The following is a 6,345-nucleotide window of genomic DNA, read 5'->3' on the forward strand; positions in this document are numbered from 1 at the left end:
TGGTGTTATATAACGAGACGTTAATACTTCGTGGTCAGGTCTTATACAAACCCTTTGTATAGGACACCCCCGCTCGCATGTCCCCAACAAGAATGATTAGGATCAAACCATCTGTGACAAGTCACAACATTTGTGACCATTCCACAAAGAGGGTCGCATCCGTAGTGTTACCAGGATAAGGTTTCTCTCCTATATCCATATACTACAGACCATTTTGGTTATCACTCAAGACATGATCCACTTGTATATCACCACATACATGTTTGAGTCACATACAGATAATCAGGAATTTTATGTTTATTGGTTTGTGGTAAAGCAAATAAAACAAGTAACTGAGCAAAATACAAGATGTGAAGTAAATATCATATATTAACAACACAAGCGTTCGTACAAACTATTTACAAACTACAGGACACGAGACTTTAGGGCATCAACTCCAACAATATCTTCCTATATGGAAGTTGTGCATTAAGTTGGAAGGCAATGTTAGTATAGCCCTTTCTACCACTGAGGCTGAATTTATAGCATTATCAGAAGCAGTAAAGGAAGGGTTATGGCTAAAAGGGCTCCTATTTTATTTTGGTATTAAACAAGATATAGTAAAGTTATTCTGTGACAATAAAAGTACCATACATTTATCAAAGCATCCACAGTACCATATCCGAACTAAACACATTGATGTTAAGTATCATTTCATACAAGAACAGATAGAGAACAAGCAGATAAAAGTTCTTAAAGTTCATACCTCTGAGAATGCCTCCGACATGTTAACCAAAGCTGTCACCTAGCTCAAATTTCAGAAGTGCCTCGACACATGGGGTTTGAGCTGAGAGAAAAAGGTTGAAGAAGAAAAGGGTTAGCAAAAGAGAAGCTAGAAGAAACTCTTTGAAGTTAATTTCAAGGTGGAGATTGTTAAAGAAACATGATGAAATCAACTTATACAATGTTTGTTGTAACTGTTGTACTTAAACAACTTTTTGTATAAATACACATGTAGCTAGATAAAAAAAAATGTAATGAACATAAAAGAAAAACTACATAAACTCATCTGTAGTTCTCCAAGAATTGAATACAGCTCCTTCGGGGATGTAGACATATTAAGGTCGAACCACGTAAAAATATTTGTGTCTTCTTTCTTCTCTTCTTCAGCTATTCTCTTTGTGTTGTCCCTGATCTCCATCTTCATCAGCCCTCTGAAGAAAATCCAGCAACATTTCCATATCGTTTCTTTTCATTTTCTCTCGAGCACTTTGAAATAAAAAGGAAATAATTTTGGAGTAGTCATTCAAGTCTTCGTATCAGGGAAGTCCAAGATAATAATCTTGACCATCAACGTACAGGGTTGAGGATCATTTCACACGGATTGTGCTTTCAACACATTGTTTTTTGAAGCAGCTGGTTTTTCCATCAAAGATTAAAATTGTTTTTCCTTTACTTGGGCCTCGGGTTTTTCATACAAAGCCCATATCGTTTTTAACTTCAGACCAACAGTATGTGTGAGCTTTTTGGTTTGAAAGTGGAGAAATCCCACTTTTGGGAATTTTTAATTTTCCATCTCTTTTCAATTTTGTTTTCACAATTGATTTCCAAAATCAATTTTTCAAAAAAATGAAATCTTTATTACATTTACAAAATTAATTCTTTAATTAATTTTCTAATAAAATTAATAATAATTAATTAATTAACTAATTGAATTAATTCTAATTAATTCAATATCAACATTAATTCCACCATCATGAATCCCTATTCATGAATTTCATATTTAAATCATATTTAAATATTAATTGATTCTCCAAATACGTTTAATTCTAAAATTAAACGTGCAATTATATCACATATAATTACTAATTCCCTTAATTCTAATTTGAACGTTTCAAATTAACTTATCATGCAACTCTAGGACTAATCCATTTATGAGTTAGTAGGGGGACCATGTGGACCCTTCAACGATTCGAGATTAATTTGCTAAACTCTTTACACTGAATTAACCCACATCCGTTAACTACTGGGTCATTCCACTAAAGCTCAAAGTTGCACTCCCCTCACAAAAGCTAAAACTCTTTACATTGAATCTTGCCTTGAGGGTAAGATGACTAAACGACCTTTTATTGAAAAAGGTACTAGAGCCAAGGAGCCTCTTGAGTTAGTACATTCTGACCTTTGTGGTCTTATGAATGTGCGAGCCCGAGGTGGCTATGAGTAATTTATCAGTTTTACTGATGATTACTCCAGGTACGGGTATGTTTATCTTATGCAACAGAAGTCTGAAACCTTTAAAAAGTTCAAAGAGTTCAAGGCTGAAGTTGAAAACGCATTAGATAGACGGATTAAAACACTTCAATCAGATCGAGGTGGAGAGTTTTTGGACTCCGCATTCCAGGACTATTTGATAGAACATGGAATCATTTCTCAACTCTCAGCGCCGGGTACACCTCAGTAGAATGGTGTAGAGGAGAGGAGAAATAGGACCCTATTAAACATGGTTCGCTTGATGATGAGTTACGCTTCTTTACCGGACTCGTTTTGGGGTTGTAGTGGAGACTACGGTGTACATACTCAACTGTGTTGCCTCCAAAAGTGTTGCAAGAAAACCTCTGGAGTTGTGGAACGGGCGTAAAGCTAGTTTACGTCATTTCCACATTTGGGGTTGCCCTGCACATATGCTTGAGGCTAATCCCAAGAAGTTGCCCTGCACATATGCTTGTGCCTCTTTGTAGGCTACCCCAAAGGTACACAAGGGGGTTACTTTTATGATCCAATTCGATAATCGCTAATTTCCTGGAGGAGGATCATATAAGGGGAGCACAATCCACGAAGCAAAGTCTTTTGTGTGAGCTTTTCAATGAAACTACTGAAACTTCAACAAGAGTTGTTGAAGAGCCTGCTACATCAACAAGAGTTGTTGATGAGAGTTCATCCAATAAGTCGGTTCCACCTCAAGAGTTGAGGGAACCTCGACGTAGTGGAAGGGTTGTGATCCCACCCGTTCACTATCTGGGTTTCACAGAAATCCTTGCTATGGTAGCAGATGGCGATGTTAAGGATCCGTTGTCTTATAAGAAGAAAATAGAGGATGTTGACCGGGATGAATGGGTCAAGGCCATGGATCTCTAGATGGAGTCGATGTACTTAAACTCAATATGGGATCTTGTAGATCATCCTGATCGGGTTTACCCTATAGGTTGTAAATGGATCTATAAGCGCAAACAAGGTGTTGATGGGAAGGTACAGACCTTCAAGATTCAACTTATGGAAAAGGGTTATACCCAAGTAGAGGGAGTAAACTATGAGAAGACTTTCCCGCCTGTTGCCATGTTAAAGTCGATCCGCATCCTCCTGTCCATTGCAGCTTATTATAATTATGAGATCTGGCGAATGGATGTCAAGACGGCCTTTCTGAATGGAAATCTCGAGGAGACTAATTATATGGTGCAGCTCAAGAGATTCATAGCCCAAGGTAAAGAGCAAAAAGTTTGCAAACTGAATTGGTCCATTTATGGACTGAAACAGACGTCTCAATCTTGAAACATATAGTTTGATGTTATAATCAAGTCGTATGGCTTTGACTAAAACGTTGATAAACCCTATGTCTACAAAAAGATCATCAACGCTTTAGTAGTCTTATTAGTTTTGTATGTAGACGATATCCTACTCATTGGGAATGATGTAGGTCTACTAACTGAAGTTAAGAACTGGCTAGCGAGACGATTCCAAATAAAAGATTTGGGAGAGGCTAAATTTGTTCTAGGTATACAAATCTTTCAAGATCATAAGAAGAAAGTGCTAGCACTGTATCAAGCATCATACATTGACGAGATGTTGCTCAAGTACTCGATGCAGGACTCCAAGAGGGGCCTACTGCCGTTCAGGCATGGAATCACATTGTTTAAGGAAATGTGTCTTAAGACGCCTCAAGAGGTTGAGAAGATGAGATGGGTCCCATATGCATCTGTCATCGGCAGTTTGATGTACGTGATGCTTTGTACTCGTCCAGACATCTGCTACATTATGGGCATATTCAGTAGATATCAGTCTAATCCAGGCCAGGGTCATTGGACCACAGTAAAGAACATCCTCAAGTATCTTCGAAAAACAAGGGACTACATGTTCGTTTATGATTCAAGGGATTTGATCCTTACAAGATACATGAATTCTGACTTTCAGACTGATAAGGACTCTCGAAAGTCCACAGCAGGGTCAATCTTTACTCTTAATGAAGGAGTTGTAGTGTGGTGAAGTACTAAGCAGAGGTGCATCACCGACTCCACTATAGAGGTGAAGTACGTAGCGGCTTGCGAAGCTGCTAAAAAGGTCGTCTGGCTCATGAAGTTCTTGACAGACCTGGAAGTTGTTGCAAATATGTCTAGGCCCATTACCCTCTATTGTGATAATAGTGGGATGGTGGCGAACTCCAAGGAGCCAATGAGTCACCGGCGCGGTAAACACATAGAGTGGAAGTATCATCTAATCCCCGAGATAGTGGATCGAGGGGACGTGATCGTCACACAAGATCGCTTCGGAGCACAATGTTGCTGACCCATTTACGAAGGCTCTCACGGCTACAATGTTTGAAGGTTACCTATGAAGGATGGGTCTATAGGATCGCCTGCGGCTGGACTAGGGCAAGTGGGAAATTTTCTTGTACTGGGCTTTATATGCCCTAGTTTATTGTTTTATACTAAGTTTCTTGTACACCCCACTTCGCTTTAGGACAAGTGGGAGATTGTTGGGATTGATGCCCTAAAGTCTCGTGTCCTGTAGTTTGTAAACAGTATATACGAACACCTGTGTTGTTAATATATTATATTTACTTCACATCTTGTTTTTTGCTTGGTTATTTGTTTTATTTACTTTACCAAAAACCAATAAACATAAAATCCCTAGTTATCTGTATGTGACTCAAGCATGTATGTGGTCACATACAAGTAGATCATGTCTTCAGTGATAACCAAAATGGTCTGTAGTAAATGGACAAAGGAGGGAAACCTTATCCTGGTAACGGTACGGATGTAGCCCGCTTTTTAGAATGGTCACAAGTGTTGTGACTTGTCACAGATGGTCTGATCCTAATCATTCGTGTTGGGGACATGCGAGCAAGGGCGTCCTATACAAAGAGTTTGTATAAGACCTGACCACGAAGTGTTAATGTCTCGTTACATAACACCGTTCATGACAGAGACTTCACTTCACTAAGATGACCATAGGTAACTGGACCTCAATCCTGAGTGAGTTGAGAACTTCTGCCATTGAGGGTGATCCTTTGATTTGCATGGGTGCGAGTGGCCAGGTCGACGATTCAAACCTACCATCTTGGGGATTCCGAGGCTTGAACGATGTGGCACCACACACCTTCTCTTGGCCCGAGAGGTGTTCACATATATTTGGACTATGTTATATTGTTCATTAGAGAAATCATTGATACTTAAGGAGTGAGATGTAACTGCAGGGGCAAGATGGTTAATTGGCCCAGTTGTACTTACGAGCATCTGTGAAGGGTCATCGTACTCATGATTGGTTATATCCGATGGACACAGAAATATATATGTGATAAGAAGAGTTCAACTGTTGGTCTTTAGTAGAATCACTGACAATTAATAGATGGTAGATCTCATGGCTAAAGAGGTTAGTCAGCTATTCACGTACCGTTGGAGCTTCGAGCCACAGGTTCATTAGGTCACCTGGGTAGCTTGGATAAAGTCGAAAACCATTGTTTGGGTTAATTTGAAATGTTCAAATTGACAAGAGGAAGTACAATTATATATGATATAATTGGACTGGTTAATTATATATGATATAATTGGCTAAATGTATGAGATACATTATTTTGGAGGAAACTAGATATAAATATGATTTATATCAAGTAGAGGTGAAAATACTATGGTAGATATATGATATCAAACTATAGGATATAAATATAATATGATTATATTTATTATTTAAATTAATTGATTAATTATTTGATAATTAACTAATTTGTCCACTTTCGGACGTGGGAAGTGGGTTGCGTATGTTATGGTAACCAGCGAATTAAAAAATTGAAACTCATTTTTCATTTTTCACAATCGTGCATTCATATTTTCGTCCGCACCCAAAAGAATTCGTGAAAGCGATCGCGAGAGCCTATACGATAGAAGCTCGTCCGTCTAAACGATCGTCTACCTCACGTTTTCTCAAAACGATCATATACGTTTTTCCTAAACGATCTTCAGCCTTTCATACACGATCGTGTAGCTCTTCCATACGATAAGCATTTCCGCTATACGATAGCATAGTTCCATCTCCCACTTGCTTATCGTCTACATGACGCATTGTCCTCCGTCCTCTACCAAACTCACTAAAGCCCAC

The sequence above is a fragment of the Benincasa hispida genome, chromosome 4, assembly GCF_027475165.1.
Source record: "Benincasa hispida cultivar pf3 chromosome 4, pf3_genome.v1.1, whole genome shotgun sequence".
Classification (NCBI taxonomy): domain Eukaryota; kingdom Viridiplantae; phylum Streptophyta; class Magnoliopsida; order Cucurbitales; family Cucurbitaceae; genus Benincasa; species Benincasa hispida.